The sequence below is a fragment of the Canis lupus genome, chromosome 2, assembly GCF_011100685.1.
Source record: "Canis lupus familiaris isolate Mischka breed German Shepherd chromosome 2, alternate assembly UU_Cfam_GSD_1.0, whole genome shotgun sequence".
In the NCBI taxonomy this organism is placed as follows: Eukaryota; Metazoa; Chordata; class Mammalia; order Carnivora; family Canidae; genus Canis; species Canis lupus.
Genome location: NC_049223.1, coordinates 46,399,205 through 46,415,689, shown reverse-complemented (window position 1 = coordinate 46,415,689; position 16,485 = coordinate 46,399,205). Strand labels below are relative to the sequence as shown.

General features: G+C 41.4%; 1 protein-coding gene across 6 annotated transcripts in view; it reads left to right on the top strand.

Moving 5' to 3' along the window:
* The window catches only part of PDE4D (phosphodiesterase 4D), a 1,400,346-nt gene that overhangs the window by 15,964 nt on the left and 1,367,897 nt on the right, over positions 1 to 16,485 (top strand). The gene's annotated exons all lie outside the window — the stretch shown is intronic.

Genomic DNA, 16,485 nt, shown 5'->3' with positions numbered 1-16,485 from the left:
GCCCAGCAATTTTTGCCCTTAATTGCAATATTTTATCTCTTATAATCATTGATATAAATTTGCTTTTAAATATGTCATGTTTTTGTTCCCAGTTTCATGTTTTCCCCCTTTTTCTCTTCTTTCACTTTTGGATTAAGGTTTAAGAAAATTATTCTTATCATGTACTTTTCCCTACCTATGGGCTTTGTAGTTATATATCCTTTTCTATGTTTCTAAGAGATTAACAGAAGTTGTTACATGCATCATTGACTCATTAAAGCCTAAGATTAAATTAATACTTTGCCATTTCCTGGGTACTTCCGAAAGATATGCATTTAGCTCCTTTTTTTGAATCTTTATTTTTTTCTGTATCTCTGTTTTATACTTGTGGCATTTTTCTTTCTTTTTCTTTCTGCCTGAAGAGTATCTTTAGTGTTTTGCTGGAGTACATGTCTGCTGCTAAAAAGTCTCTCTGTTTTCATTTTTCAGAAAGTGTCTTTATTTTGTCTTTGTTCCTGAAAGATATTTTCACTAAGTATAGAATTCTAGGTTGGTAATTATCATTCAGCATTTTGAAGATATTCCATCATTTTCTGTTTCCATTGTCCTTTAAGATCTTCTAAGTCTTATCTGGCTAGGTGGAAATATAGTAGGTGTGGAAATATATAACTCAAAGGATGAATAAGTGTACTTTGGAATTCACAGTTCTGTATTTATGGCATTGAAAGCTTTCAGATACTCCGTTGAACATTGTTTTCACCTGCACATCAAGTTTTTCCTTAACATAAAAAGTTCTTTGTTTAGTGAAGAAACTAAAGGACAGTTCTGGATTATTGAGACATTCTAGGAAATGTTTCTATGACTTTCAAAGGGAGAGAGGGAGTATAAAACATGTAAACCTGGGTTAGGTGAAATATGTAAAAGTGTGCAAAGATAATGCCACAATACGGAGGCATGTGTCTTGACCTTAAACGACTTTGACCATCTTGGAGCAATTCACTTTCTGAAAAACAAATAATACTACTTCATATCCTTTTTGTTTATAAAGTCAGTGTAATAGATTATGCCTTATATTAGCTTTCCTTATCATTTACAGTTTTATTTTTACATGGTTGTTGGTTAGCTGTGTTTCATTGCATGTTTTCATTTTTTGGATATCATTGTTGGAAAAATAGCTTAATGTGGTACCTTCCTGTTGGACATATTGGGCCTTTAATTGTATATTTGATTTATGATTGATTTCTTCACCTATAATAGTATTTTGGCTGCAATATTAACTTCCTTCAGCATTAATGCCATGCTTGTAATGTGAACTAAGCTCTTACCTTTGAAATATTTTTTCTTTTACAAAAATGTGCTACATAAAATACAGAAGTTGGGAGTGTGATTTTTGGCTCAGGTCATGACCTTAGGATCTTGGGATTGAGCTCCATAAGGCTATTTGCTCAGCGAGAAATTGGCTTGAGGATTCTCTCTCTCTCTTTCCCTCTGCTGCTCCCTTTGCTCTCTGTCACTCAAATAATTAAAAAAAAATTAATATGAATTGTGAAAATCCACTGTATACACATTTTAAGCAGAAGAGATGGCCAATGACTATGCATGTCTAGACATTATGTAGAATTATAGCCAACTCAAACAAAATGGAACTATTTTTATTTAATTCTGAAAGATTCTATTATTTATTATTTTGGTTGATTTGTTTTAGCAGTTTTTACTGGTCAATATATCAAGTAAGGTGCAGTAGATTTAGACACCTACCATGGAAAGCAGTGAGATATGTATAATCAGCAGTATTGACATTAATTTGTATTCCTGGAGCAGATATAAACTAGAGTCAGATAAGGTCCTGCCTGTCCCTGAACACCAAGGAACTCAGCCTAGGTACAGAAAACCAGGGAACATCCACAGAGCAGATAACTATAACATATCTGTGAAGGTGGATGTTATGTTAGAGCCCCAGGAATTTACAGGTGGAAAGCAACCCAAAGAGCCAGCTTATGAGGCATGTCTAGATGTAGAGCTAGAACCAGAAACTAAAGACCATGGCTGAAATAAATCCTTTCTCGCTAAACCATGTATGTGCTATGTGATTAAACTAATTACCAAGGTCTAGGCTTACAAATCAGTTCATATTCCAGAAATTCCACTTATGTCTGATGTTTAGAAGTCAGTTTGAGATAGTTCTAGGATGAGCTCCAAGAGGCCTATTTTGTTCTTTTTGAGCATTGATATAGAAAGAGTGTCATGGATTTCATACGGTTCTTAAAGGAGTTCATGATTCTAAAATGTCTAAAAGTTGCATTAAAAGATGATTTAATAATGAAAAAAATGTTTATTACAAGACACTACATGAAAAAAAAATCACGGCATATGTAGTGTAATCACGATCTGGATGCGTGTGTCCAGGGAATATACGTTAACAGAGGTTATCTCCTGGTAACGGAATTGAGGTATTTCTTTTCATGGTTTAGTCTTTTTTCCTCTCAGATTCTTTAGATGATTACATATGTTTCATAGGAGAAAAAAATGTTAAATAACATAACATTTTATCCCAGTTGAACTATCATTTACCTAAGGGAAGTCCTGTTCTTTGTCTAGTTTCCACATTTCAAAATCTCTCATAACTTATGTTGGCTGAAAGTTAAAATGGAAACTCTGCTCACATTTGTTTAGTTGTAGTCCCTTTTCTTCTCATTGTGTCTTCTCAGCTTCAACCTTTGCATTCAGCCCCCTTTCTAACTCTTGCCTCTCTCCTCCTTCCCCTTTTTGTTCTTTGACTCATCACCCCTTTAAATAAAAAAAAGATTTTAGGGATCCCTGGGTGGCGCAGTGGTTTAGCACCTGCCTTTGGCCCAGGGTGCGATCCTGGAGACCCGGGATCGAATCCCACGTCAGGCTCCCGGTGCATGGAGCCTGCTTCTCCCTCTGCCTATGTCTCTGCCTATCTCTCTGTGTGACTATCATGAATTAAAAAAAAAAAAAAAAAAAAAAGATTTTATTTATTCACGAGAGACACAGAGAGAGAGAGCCAGAGACATAGGCAGAGGGGGAAGTAGGCTTCCTGCAGGGAGCCTGATGTGGGACTTGATCCCGGCACTCTGAGATCATGCCCTGAGCCAAAGGCAGACATTCAACTGCTGAGCCAACCAGGCGTCCCTCATATCCCACATTCTTTTAAAAAATTTTATTTATTTATTATTTTTTTAAAAAAGATTTTTATTTATCCATTCATGAGAGACACACAGAAAGACACACACAGAGACACAGGCAGAGGGAGAAACAGGCTCCACACAGGGAGCCTGATGTGGGACTTGATCCCAGGTCTCCAGGATCAGGCCCTGGGCCGAAGGCAGGCGCTAAACCGCTGAGCCACCCGGGCTGCCCCTCCTTTTTTTAAAAAAAAAATTAAATTCTGTCTGCTTTTCTTTAATAGCATAAGCCTTTTTATCTTATCTGTTGGAGATATGAATTGTACTCTTCAGTTACTCAGTTTCAGATGTTCACCCCAAATCCAAATCCCCCTTTTCTCATTTCTTTATCCTGGTGTTTTATTTTGGAAGGTAGAAGGAGCATTTGCAAAATAGCTCCTTCCAAACCTTAGAGCCTTGGTCATACTTTTGGTTAATTTTAAATGTTATTATTTTGGGGACTTCATGAGTGTTTCCCCCTCTGTCAGGAGCAGGTATGTATGTGTGTGCACATATGTATATGACTATGGGTGCATGTGTGTGTGTATACATGTTCTGTTCATTCAGATTAGGAACCACGTCCTTTCTCATCCACCCTGTGTGAACAGGCCCTCCAGGAGTGCTGACTGCCTGTTGGCTAGTCTGGGCATACGTTAGCGACCTTGTAGAGCTTGACACCTGGGCTTCACCGTATGCAGAGGAGGGCAATGCCCTCACCCATCTGGTAGCAGCAGGCCAGCAGCCATTCTTGAAAACCTCCATCAGGAAGAGGCAACTTGAGTTGGCTCTCCAGTTGCTGCTGGGCTCATTCTGAGTGGAACAGGCTGACTTGTAATCTGTCCCTAAGCCTGCTAACCAGCAAAGAGGTACATATATAAGATGGTAGAACTTGATTAATGTATGTATGTGTGGATGCAGAACTGAATTAAAATGGCAATTTGAGGAAGGAGCTAAGGGCCAAATCATGGGACTCTGAGTCAAAAATTAAGGCATCAATTACAGGATGAGCATTTTTTACCTGTAAATTGGAATTCAAAGTAGATACTCAGAACTGAAGTAGTGTACTATGTGTATTTTATTTCCATAAATCAAAGGTCTGGCTTTTAAGTTGGCTCCGGGGGAGATCCATCAGCAATGAGCCTTGAAAATTTGCCTGATAAATCAAACTTTTAATGAAAAGAAGCAGGCTGATGTTTCACTGACTTGCAGTCTGCAAATATCCATGGCTTATATTCAGCTCGGTGTCTCCTTGTGGAGAAAAATGTACCTTGATATGCTTCCTGGAGCTCTTCATTCTTCATTCAAAAGACAGAACTGGGTAGAGAAAGGGACACTTGGTGGGACACATACTTTACCCTGATGTGATTTTTCTTAAAACCCAAAGTCACATGGGTGAAAGCTGGACGTTATTAAACTTAGCCCATCAGAAACAAACATGCAGATGGTACAGGATCCCTCGATGTGCCGGAAGGGCAGAGGGAGAGCGCCCTGTCGTGTGCAAGGCTAATGCCATAAGTGGCCTTTGCCATGACTGGCCTTGAGAAATCATGTAGAAGAGTTTATATCTTTTCCCCCCACTGTCTTCGTCTCCCCTTGCTGTTCCATCTTGTGGTGTTTCCTCCCCTTTGCTCCTTCTAGTTCTCAAATAGCCCCTTCACAAGAAATGTTAGCTTTCAGGGATGATCAGTGAAGCACACCTTTGTGTGAATGTAAGATTGATAAGAATTCATTTAGACCTTGGAATTTGACATTGCTTCCTTTGTTTCAGAACAAAACGCCTGTTCCCTGCAAGCAGACAGGTGACTCATTTTGTGCTTTGACCTGTGGGGAGGGCAGGTTTCAGGACCGGAGACTCTCTTGTTTGTAGCCCATGTTTCCAATCCTATCTGTATTAAGAACACAATTAGACACTTGTGGTATCAGGAGTCTGGCTTCTCACTTAAAAATGTCTCCCCCTTTTTCTCACCATGATGAATTTTAATTTTCAAGTAAGAGTCTCTGTATCAACTTTAATGTCAAACATCTTTGAAAAAGAAGGTGTAGCCTGTTGAAATAGATGGTGGAAATGATTATGTCCCAGGCTTGGAGTCCTTTGAAGTGGGTGAACCGTCTAGCAGATTCAGACCGCATTTAGATCATTTTGCTTTGGCGTCCCCATTTCAGTGTGGAGGAGGCTGTTTTGTAACCTGATCTTTTATGCAGAGAGGACTAAGTGGCCTGAGGGACAATGGAGAACATCGGTGAGGGCTGCAAGAGTCTCCAGGCTGCTGTGTTCACTCGTACCTCACACAGCAGATGCTGCAGAACTGCTTTGTGAAAAGTGTTACCTTTCACATGCCCTGCTAAAAATACATACCTAAGAAGATCTGAGAAACTTGAAAGAACTAGAGGAGCAGGCTGTGGTTGCACAAAAGCAATATGCAAGATCACGGAAATAAGAAAAAAATAACAAAAAATTGTGTAAAGTAAGACAGATTAGCACTTTCTCAAGTTCCAAAGCAGCCTTTGATAATATAGTCAGAACAGAAATAAGCGAGGCATCAAAAAACCGAGTAGTCCCTAGGAGATGTAAAAAGCTATAGAAAATGCTTTAATGGCATTGGTGAGTTGGATAGAATGTCTTTCTTTATTCCCCGCCCCCCCCAGACTTCCCATCTCTTTCTTTTCCCTTTTGCAATTCCCCTTCAGAAAACCTTCCATGGTCACTTCTACTCGGCTAACTCGGACTTGGTCCTCTGTGTGAACTCTAGTCACCTGCACATCTTATAGATGTCCCACTTGCTCATTGTGTGGCTTGTCACTCTATGTTGTAAGCTTACTAAGATCAAGAAACAAGTCTTTCATATCCTTGGAGTTTTTCCTATTGTTTCAACACAATTGTGATCATAGATGGTTAATAGAAAGATATTCAACTTTGCCTTTTATTATCAATATTTATGTGCCAATATTTATGTTCTAAAAAAATCTGTAGAAGACCAAGTAAGATAAAAGCTGCAGAAGCAAAACAAAACAAAACAAAACAAAACAAAAAAAAGGGGCAGCCCCGGTGGTACAGCGGTTTGGCGCCGCCTGCAGCCCAGGGTGTGATCCTGGAGACCCAGAATTGAGTCCCACGTCGGGCTTCCTGCATGGAGCCTGCTTCTCCCTCTGCCTGTGTCTCTGCCTCTCTCTCTCTGTGTCTATAAATAAATAAAATCTTAAAAAAAAAAAAAAGCTGGAGGAACAAGTTGTAGATACAGTAGTGAGAATGCAAAATAATGATGTCTTGGCATAAATAATAAAGATGGTAAAGGTAATAATGATACAACTTGACACTTGTATAGCACTTACCTGAGAGTGCTTTCATATCATGAAGAACAGGGGGATAAAGGAATAGAAATAAATGCAAGAAACACCAAAGAAATGCAGAGGTAAAGAAGCAAAAGGACAAAGTTAGGGAAAATAAAGCCAAGAAGAAAGAAATAGTGGGAGGATTTACTAACAACTTGGAACAGTTGTTAGCTAAATCACACAGTGGGCAGAGTGTCAAATAAATATTTACAACATTGGCTTTTTAAATTTTTTTTTTTTTTTTTTTTTTTTTTTTTTTTTTTTTTAGCAGGTAGAGTATGCTGTCTAGAGATCATAGCATGTTTTCACTTGTTTTCTTCCAGATAGTGGGGGAGGGAGAGTTCTGGATCCTCTAGTTTTCTCTGTCCATTTTTTTTTTGTTGTTGTTCACTAGGGCTTATATTGGTACAGTATGGTAATGTGTGCTCCAGATCTTCTATCAATATCATCACAAAGATCTGGAAATGAGAGTGATACCTATAGTAGATTATTTCAGTGATTTCACAGAGTCTCATTTAGACTTCCTGCAGAGAGCACCATCGACTTTTGTTCTTGTTGTGAGGTTCTGAAAATACCCTAATCTTAGGAGTCAGGTCTCAAAGTATTGCCAGCAACGCTGACTCTATAATAACTTACTATAAAGAAATTGTCTGATAATGAGTGACGTTGAGCATCTTTTCATGTGTTCACCATCTGTATGTCCTCTTTGGGAAAAATGTTTATTCACGTCCTCTGCACATTTTTAAACTGGATTATTTATTTATTTATTTTTGGTGTTGAGTTGTGTAAGTTCTTTATGAATTTTTGGATATTAACCCCTTATCGAATATAACATTTGCAATTACCTTTTCCCATTCAGTAAGTTGTCTTTTTTTCCTCTTGTTGATAGTTACCTTCACTGTGCAAAAGTTTTTATTTTGGGGTAGTCCAAATAGTTGAATTTTGCTTTTGTTTCCATTATCTAGAAAAGCGTTGCTATGGCTGATGTCAGGGAAATTACTGCCTGTGGAGTTTTGTGGTTTCACTTTTAGGTCTTTAATCCACTTTGAGTTTATTTTTGTGTGTGGTGTAAGAAAGTGGTCCGTTTTCATTCTCTTGCATACATACAGCTGTCTAGTTTTCCCAACACCATTTGTCGGAGACTTTTCCCTGTTGGATATTGTTGCCTGAGGGAAGGTGGGTGGGGAGTGGATGAAATAGGTGAAGGGGATTAAAAGTCTCCTTATCATGATGAGCACTGAGTAAGGTATACAGTTGTGGAACCCTTATATTGTACATCTGAAACTACTATAACACTGTATGTTGAAAGTTCCAAGCAAAGACATCCCAATGTTTTAGCACTGAGCAGTTCTAGACCTGGCAAAGCGCAGATAAAAAAGTTCTTGACTGTCGCATGTCAGAGGCCACACAGGTTCCTAAAATGACCTTTATAACTGCTCTGGAGGGATGCGCTGCATATTTTAAACAAGGTGATATTTAGACAGGGTGACCCCCAGCAGCTTTCCAGAAGGGGCAAACTTCTCTTAAGTTTGGGGCTGTTTTGTTCAGAAGCTGAATTCGCTTAAGCTGAAGGGCAGGTGATAGACACCAAAATGTTAGATTTAGTAAATTCCAGAAAGCAGCTCAAAAGAAATACAAATGATGGTCAAGACAAAACCCATCAAATCCTTGGGAAGTTTTGCATCAGAATGAGAAGAGATTCTCCTGACTTATATTTGCTTCCTATTGACAACACTAGCATGGAAAGAGAGTTTTAGTTTAAGTGCCTCCTTTGCTGCTGAAATCGTGAATCAGCTCTTTCCAAGCTTCAGATATCAACACTCCGGTTTTGGCAAAAATTCTACCTTTTACACCTCAGGTTTTCAAACAGAGCAGAGAACCCTTTCCTCTGGGCATGCCGAAGACTTGCCCGGCTGGTCTCCTGGCTGTGGCCCTGGGTGGCAGCAGGCACTGGTCAACCGCTGAATCCCCTCCATCCTCCGCTCCCTGGGCTGTGGGAAGGCATGATGATACCAGTCCTGCTTTCTCATAATTCTTCACTTCCATTTCCAAACTCCTGCCATGCATCAGGTACCTGCTGTAGCTTTGGCATCTGTTATCTTTAGGTCTCTCCTCATCTCTGCAAGGAAGGAAGAAGTTCCACTCATGTTTTATAATTGAGAAGTCTGAGGCTCAGAGCCTTTCAGTGAGGTGACTGAGGTCACATAGCCAATGAGTGGCAGCGCCAGCATATAAACCTTCGTACTATGTTCACAAAGCCTCTTCTCAGATCTGCATGAGATTTTGAGGTTCCTTTAAAATGGCATTTGTGAAAACGTTTTGAAAATAGTGAAGTTTCTTATGAATGCATGGTATTTTTTACCATTATTATGCAGATGGATATAAATTAGTAAACATGTATTTATTCAGTTCCTTGTAGGTGCTTAGCACCGAGTCAGGTATCATTTTGAACGCTATATGGAATTAAGTATTTTACCAATGTAGTAGAGTGTGAAGGTGTATTATAAATAAATCTTACACTTTTCTAAGTGGTATCGCTTTCATCCTTGGAATCAGGAATTAGTTTCTTTGGATCCTTTTTGGAGACAAAAGAAGCAGATGGGCTAATCTAAATTAAATGAATGTTTCAAGAAGTAGAAACTGATTGCATATAGTCCAATCTTCAGAGCCAGCAGATAAAGACCTCTGGAATCCCTGGAGATGAAAATTCATGTGTTCACAAATGTTCTGGACCCACCTAACTTCTCCCATCTGGTTCGTTCATTCTTTCTTTATTTTGACTCTTTCATGACCCCAGTAGGGTTACTGAGATTTCCTTGCAGAGTCTGTCCTTGATTGAGGGGTATCACACTTCCTGTGTGATGACTGGGAATCTACACAACTTTCCTAAAATAAGCACTATTTGGAAAGAATTTTCTCTTATGGGAAATGTCCTATTCCCAAAGAGAGCCACCAGCATGAGATCACTTTTTTTCCAGGGAGGAAGCCGAGGGGAGCCAATTGGTTCAGTGGCCAGGAATGAACTTTCGAGACAGGTTAGCATTTGAGACAGAGTCCTCCATGCTTTCCCTTTGGCCTTTTGGAAGAAATGCTTAAAGTTCTCATGAAAGTTAATGAAATTCTCTAGAAGATTCAGTGGGGCTCTTACTGTTTCCTCTGTCTTCTTGGTCAGATACCAAGACCCACCTTGGAAGGTCCTTGTGGGGATTAAATGGTACAGTGCATGTGCAGCTCCTGGCACAACAAAGTCATCACCGTTCCAACCTAGGCTGGTTTTCCAGATGTGCTCATTCAGTTCCTTAACTCTCAGTGTGAGCCGTTTCTTCTTTTAGGCCACAGGATGTCTAAAGAGTTAGGAAAAAAACTTTTCAACTGAGAAAAGATGGAGAAGGCTGCCTTGTTGAGGCCCTCCCAGGGTCTGTGTTGGGTGGAATATAGCCTTCGTTTGAGTTGGTAAGAGCTTCAAGGTGGGACCAGCAGGAGTACTCCGCAGAGGGAGCTCGTGCCACTGGAAAGCTTCTGGCTGCTTGTTTTTGGTCCCCTCTGGGGAACGTGTATGGGGATAAAGACCCATGCATTTTTCCACAGTTGAGGTGAGAGAGGGTAGCTCTTGTCCTGTTCTCTCATGAGATGTTTTGGTCACGTTTGGGTCTCTCCTGAGCTAAGGCAGAAGCCTGTATGGGAGGATAGGACCACCATGAGACCAGGCTTGGTGTTCTTTTGTTCAGAGTGTGGCTTTGGCTGAATCTGAACCGATGATATTCATCAAACTAAGCCAATAATACAAGTGATATTTGTAAGGGAAAAGCTGGCTGCTTTAAGAGCTGCCCTATTTTGCTATTTGGATTTGGTCATTTTCTTTCTTGAGAGAAACAAGAGGGCAGCCTAATGTCATCCCTGTAGTGCTCCAGCCACAGCCAGTCAGAATCCTGCCCAGCCTAGCAGCTAAAATGCTGCCCAAGCACATGGTCAGGCCCCCCTGTGCACAAGTGCCTGAGCCTGGGGTGATGGTACTCTTGGCCAAAGGCCTTTCAACATAATTCCGGCCCTATGGGAGGTACAGCCCGTGTCTTATGTTCTGGTCATTCAACTTGGGCTATATTCTACTTCTGGCCAATATCCTCCAGTAGAATGAGTTCTGCTCAGGGAGTCAAGAGACTGTCTTCTGCCAGTAGATTTCAGACAAGACACTTTTTGCCTATGAGTCTTAGCTTCCTTTAAGCTAGGGCATCTGTAACCTGGGCCTCAGCACAAGCAATCGATGAGTCTGGGGTCTGCCCCTATGTGGGGTACAGATGTGTGTGTGTGTCCCTTCTGGCTCCCTTCTGGCTCCTGGTTCTGGGGATATTCTCCAAACTTTCTTGGCCCTCTTCTGTTATCCAGATTTCCCTGTGCAAAAGAGCAAGATTCAGTTTGAATGGATCATTGTTTTTTAGAAGATAAACAAGTGCCAGTAAAGTCAAGGGAATGACCTATTTCTGAAGCAGACAACCAAGTAGAAGTTTACGGTTCTCTGTCCTTTAGACATAACCAGTTTTTCTTCTTGGAACATGTTTTACAGAACTGGACTAATCACCCTGGCAATAGGTTACTGAAATTTTCTTGGTTATAGATCAAAGTTTCCAATAGAGCAGCAGGGACAGGGCGAAAGCAAGAGACAGGAGAAAGCCTTTGTGATGAATTTTGGAGTCAGGCTCTCATAGAGAAGTAGAAAAAGGAGACGAATGATTAATTTCTGAAAGAATTGCCAATGATCATTACATAAGAAAAAAAAAAGAGTCTAGTTTTCCTAGTAATGAAATTAATGCAAATAAAAGCAACAACGCTCTTGTTGACTCTTGTCATTTTGGCATAAATGTAAATGGTTGGTTGAACTTGGTGTGCCTGAGTGTGAGGAAATGAGCACGCCCATGCTGCTGCCAGGAGCTTCCATTGGTTTAAATGTAGGAAGAACCCTAGGTACACACCTTTTGGCGAGCAATTGGATGATATGTACTGGAACGTAAAATGAAAATGTAAAAAAGAAAATATGTTTTTTTTGTCCAGCAATTCGTAGGACAATTAGGGGACAAGTGCACAAATGTAAAAACAAGTTTGCAAAAGCATATTCATAAGGAAAAATAGACATAACGTCAATGTTCATCAGTAGGGGACTGGTATAATCAATCACTTAGAGTAAATTCCCTTCTAGGAGATCCTGTGTAGTTAGTAAAAATGTTACAGTACTTTCCATGTGATGTAGAGAATTACTTAGTCATACAAAGCAGGTTGTGAAAACAATCATATTTATGTAAAATATAAATACTATGGAAAACATGGGAGGCTTCTGTTTTAAATCTTAACAGATAGGATTTGAGGCTACTTTTAATTTCCAGCTCTGCCATTTATCAACTCTGTGTCCTTAGAGAAATTTATTTAACTTCTCTTACTCTGGGTAAAAGGGGGGCTAACACCAACCTCCAAGAAGTTGCTGAAGGAATCAAGCAATAAAATACATGTCAAGCACCTGGGATGGAGTAAGAAAAATATATATTTTTTCCTTTTATGGTTCCTATTTTACTTTCATTCTATGAGTACAAACAGCTGGGTTCCTCTGCCTGTGGAAAGCTAAGTGGGCTTTGAATAGCTTCCACTGGCTTGTTTATTTTTTAATTTATTTTTTAGTTTATTTATTCATGAGAGATAGAGGCAGAGACATAGGCAGAGGGAGAACCAGGTTCCTTCTGGGAAGCCGGATGCCGGACTTGATCCCAGGACTCCGGGATCACGACCTGAGCCAAAGAGACGTTCAACCACCGACGCACCAGGTGCCTTGCTTCCATTAGTTTAAATGCAAAAAGAGCCCTGGTTCCAAATCTCTGGAAGAGTGTTTTCCTGTCAGAAAAAGGCCATACTGAGTCATTGTTTTCTGAAGCCAGGAGAGGAGCCTGAGTGATGCTGTTGGACAGCCTAAAATAATATTTCATTCTTGTCATCCTTACGCAGTTAAAGACCAAGTGATTTTGGATAGATCTAGTTTCCCTCTTGGTTTGGGAAGAACAAAGCTTTTGTTATTTATGCTCTTCAACAAGAGAGCTTTGTCCTATCCTTGGGAGCATGCAAACCAAACAGAAGATTTCCTGAAGGACGGTCCTATTTATTGTGAGGAGTGATTTCAAGTGTAAATAGACACAGTTAGCTCCAGCCGCCTGTGGAGGGCCTGCATCAACAGTAGAGGAAAAGAGCCAAGACTCACAGAACACACCAGCCAATCAGGTTTGAGATTTGCTTTTATATCGTGCTAAAGTTTGTAGACTCAACCATTTAAAAACTCCTGTTTACCTGGGACCTGCTTTGTCCTCCAAAACAAATAACCCTGTATCCCGTGTCTGAGGCAGAAAAATGGAAGTGCCAATATTGTGAGTGTTTTTACTTTGGGAACTTCTGATCCATAGGTAGTTGTTCCAGATTCTTCCGTGTTATCTTGTCAGAGCTGTAGATACTATGGAATGAGGGGGGTGGTATTTGGGGCTCAAGAGGTCTCATCAGTGGCTAACAGATCTTTGGAAGGATGCACATTAGGCTCTCTCTCTCTTAATTTCTCTTTCCTTCTTTGTATGAAACCAGCCCCTGGCTTGTAACCACACTGCCATCCCCATGTGCTATATTCATTTAGCTAAAGGTCAAGTCCAAGTCGAGCATGTAAAGTTGGAATCAATTCTGATTATTAAGAGTTATAGGAAGCAAGTGATGAGCAGGAGCAACGTTCTGGGCTTTGTCTTAAGAGGTTTGCCGTGCATGTTTCTTGGTGAGCAATCTGTGAACACCCGGCTTTGCAAGCCTCAAAGATGCCAATAAGAATGCAGGTTTCTAGGATCCACTCTAGACCTACAGGATGAGCATCTTGTGGTGGGAGTCAGGGGTCCGCCAGTGCAAACATACACCTTCTATAATCCCGAGCACATGAAATTCGTGAGCCACTGAATTATTTTATAATGCACATGGGACTCAAGTGCAGTCTGCTCTTCTTCCAGTCTGCACCCTGATTTCTGTGCTTAAGTTCTTACGGCCAAAAAGAGAAATTTTTTTTTTCTGGACTGGGAGACATGGAGCAGCCTATGCCTCTTTTAGTTTCTGGTGATCACAAAGATGTCTCCGGAGCCAAACTCCTTTTGACACACTGATTATTTACCTCTATTTTGGGAAGGTTAAGTAAGTGAGAAGTCCTTTCTGAGTGGATGGTGGCCTGTGCTCTGGATATAGTGAGGGAAGGCTCAGAGACCTTAGAGGCAGGGCTGGCATGAGTGGCTGGGCAGATTGTGCAGTCTCCAATGCCAAGTGGTGGCATTGCATGGAGGAGTGAAAACTTGGCATTCCCCTTGGCCCAGATCGCTGCATGTAGGGCTGGCCACTCTTGAGAGGAGAAGGCATTGGATGCGCTCGTGGGGTTCCCAGGGCCCAGAAAGCCCTGTCTGCCTCCTACATGCCTTTACTGTCTTGCTCCAAGGGGCCCGAAATGTCCAATGGCGTTTCTTGGGTTCTCAGCTTTATTTCTAGAAAGCCCTTACTAAAACAGAGTGCCACTTGGAAGATAGAAGAAACATTTAACCATACTGGCACCAACTGTTTTACTCTGGCTGCTCTGAGGTTGGCACACAACACAATTTTTTTGATGGGAGCAGAGGAGGTCAGGTTCCTTTGTGGGCCACTTTGGTGGAGGGAGCCAGGGAGATTAGGCAAACGTTTCTTGGTGGGAAGGAGGGGATGGAGATGAAGTGGGAGAGGGCCTAGAGACAAACTGGACCTGCGTCATGATCCTGGAGGCTACCCTCCAGCACACCATTTGCTACGATTCTTTAGCCCCTCCCATCCTCCTTTTCTTTGTTGAATGTCTAGTGACTTGTCCCTTCGGTCACCAGCCTGAACTGCAGCAATGCCCCATGTGACAAGGCCTCAGAGCACAAGTGGGCCTAGGGAGAGACTTCATGTCTGACTCTGTAGCTAAATCAGCAGAGGGGGCAGGGGGAGGTGATCCCCCCACCTCTGATTCTGAGACCCCTGGACTTTATAGTCCTCTGCCAGGAACAAATAATTAGAATAATTGAGACTTAGCTCATTCAACTTCAGCTACTACACAAAGCTTTCACTTAACGCAGTCATTTCTAGCAACCACGGGAGCTTCTTTGAGTTTGTTTGTTTCTTTTGATTTATTTATTTGAGAGAGAGAGAGCACACACACAAGTGCAAGTGGGGGGGTGGGGACAAAGGGAGAGAATTTTAAGCAAACACCCTGTTGAACTCAGAGCCTGATGAGGGGGGCTCCATCTCACCACCCTGAGATCATGCCCCGGGCTGCAACTCAGAGTGGACACTCAGTTGACTGAGCCACCCAGGCACCCTCTCTGAGTTTATCAACTTGTTAGGAAGGACTGGAGATGATTCTCTAATGTCACCAAAGAAGTTGTGGGCCTATTAAGCCTCAGTACTTGATTTCATTTTGGATTTTGCATAAAGTGCCCCAAATTTCATTCTTAGAGCAATTTATGTTAAAATGAAAATGTTCCCCAGCTTCTCTACTGCTTCTTGGTCCTTTAGTGCTAATTCATGTGGTTAGTGGTACTGATCAATTAATATACTCAATAGGCAATAACCACCTCCCGTGGAGAGGAGATGGGTAGAAAGAGGCTCTCAGGAAAGGAGGTGGGGGTGTGAGGGGAAGGGCACGCAGATGGAGGGGTACAGTATGTGCTCCCTCTGGAACTGTAAGTGGTTAGATGTAGCTGGTGGTGGTGGTGGTGGTAGTATGGTTATATGGCAGTGAGAGGGGGTAAGGGGCAAGACCACTCATGCATGCATGAATGAATGAATCATTGAGTTTAAAGGTACACAGTCCTTCCCTAGGGTGACTCTTCCTCACCAAGTCAACTCTGTTTTTTTTTTTTCCCCTCTGCACCTTCTTCACGAGCATGTTGAACTCACAGTTAATATCCTCCTGCTCTGAGAAATCTCCCATCGCAGGCAGGAAAGGAGATAATTAGCTTCAATGCTCTCTCATATTTAAGCTGAGAAGTCAGCATGAATCCTAGCCATGGTTCATGTAGTAGGATAATCAGCACAGCTGTTCGTGATAGGTAACTCTCTTTTTTCCTTCCTTCATATCTTTTTTGTTAAGGTACCATGACTGAAGATTAATGGCTTCCATTATATTTTTGCCTTCATGTGGGAATCTTTAAACTAGCCTGAACTTTGTACCAACTCTCCTATGAATCATGTCTGCTACAGTTACTCCTTTCTGTGTCATTTCTTAGGTTAGCGTCCTGGCGTGACAATCTGAAGGCAGGGCCAGGTTGAAAGGGTCAGGTGGTCACCAGGCAAAACACTGACAGTTGCAGCGACTGACATGGCCCCTTGAGTTGTTATCTCGCAGGCCTGAAGACAAAAATCTTATTTATAAATATTACCTGTAACGAGCTATGTGATGTTAGGAGATATATTTCAGCATATCTAGCTGTTGAGTAATCCACCCCACGTCGGCTATTGTGTACATTTATTGTAATGAACACTCACCGTGTAAGAGGCTTGGTTCTCAGCATGCATTGTCTGTTGAATCTTCATCCCAGCCCCAGGAGGTAGTGACTGTGTGTGGTACCATTTTACATCTGAGGAAACCGAGACATACACCTCGGTTAGGTAACTTGCCCAGGGTCCCAGTTAAGGGTCAGAACTGGTATTTGAAACCAAGCGGCCCGGCTCAGAGTCTGTGCTGTGACCCTCCATGTTAACAATACTCACACATAGCCTGAAACAAGGAGGTGATTTTAGTATCACATATTAGGAATGCACATTTTCCTCTTACTAAATGTAAGCAATTGCCATTCTTTTTGTATATGTCGTATCGTGTGGAGTTTGAGAAACTTCGACCATAGAAAAATTGACCCTTCTTTTGAGATATTGTTACCTAGAAGATGGATTTTGAGCATGTAGGAGTGCAAAGTTGTTGGCTTATGTT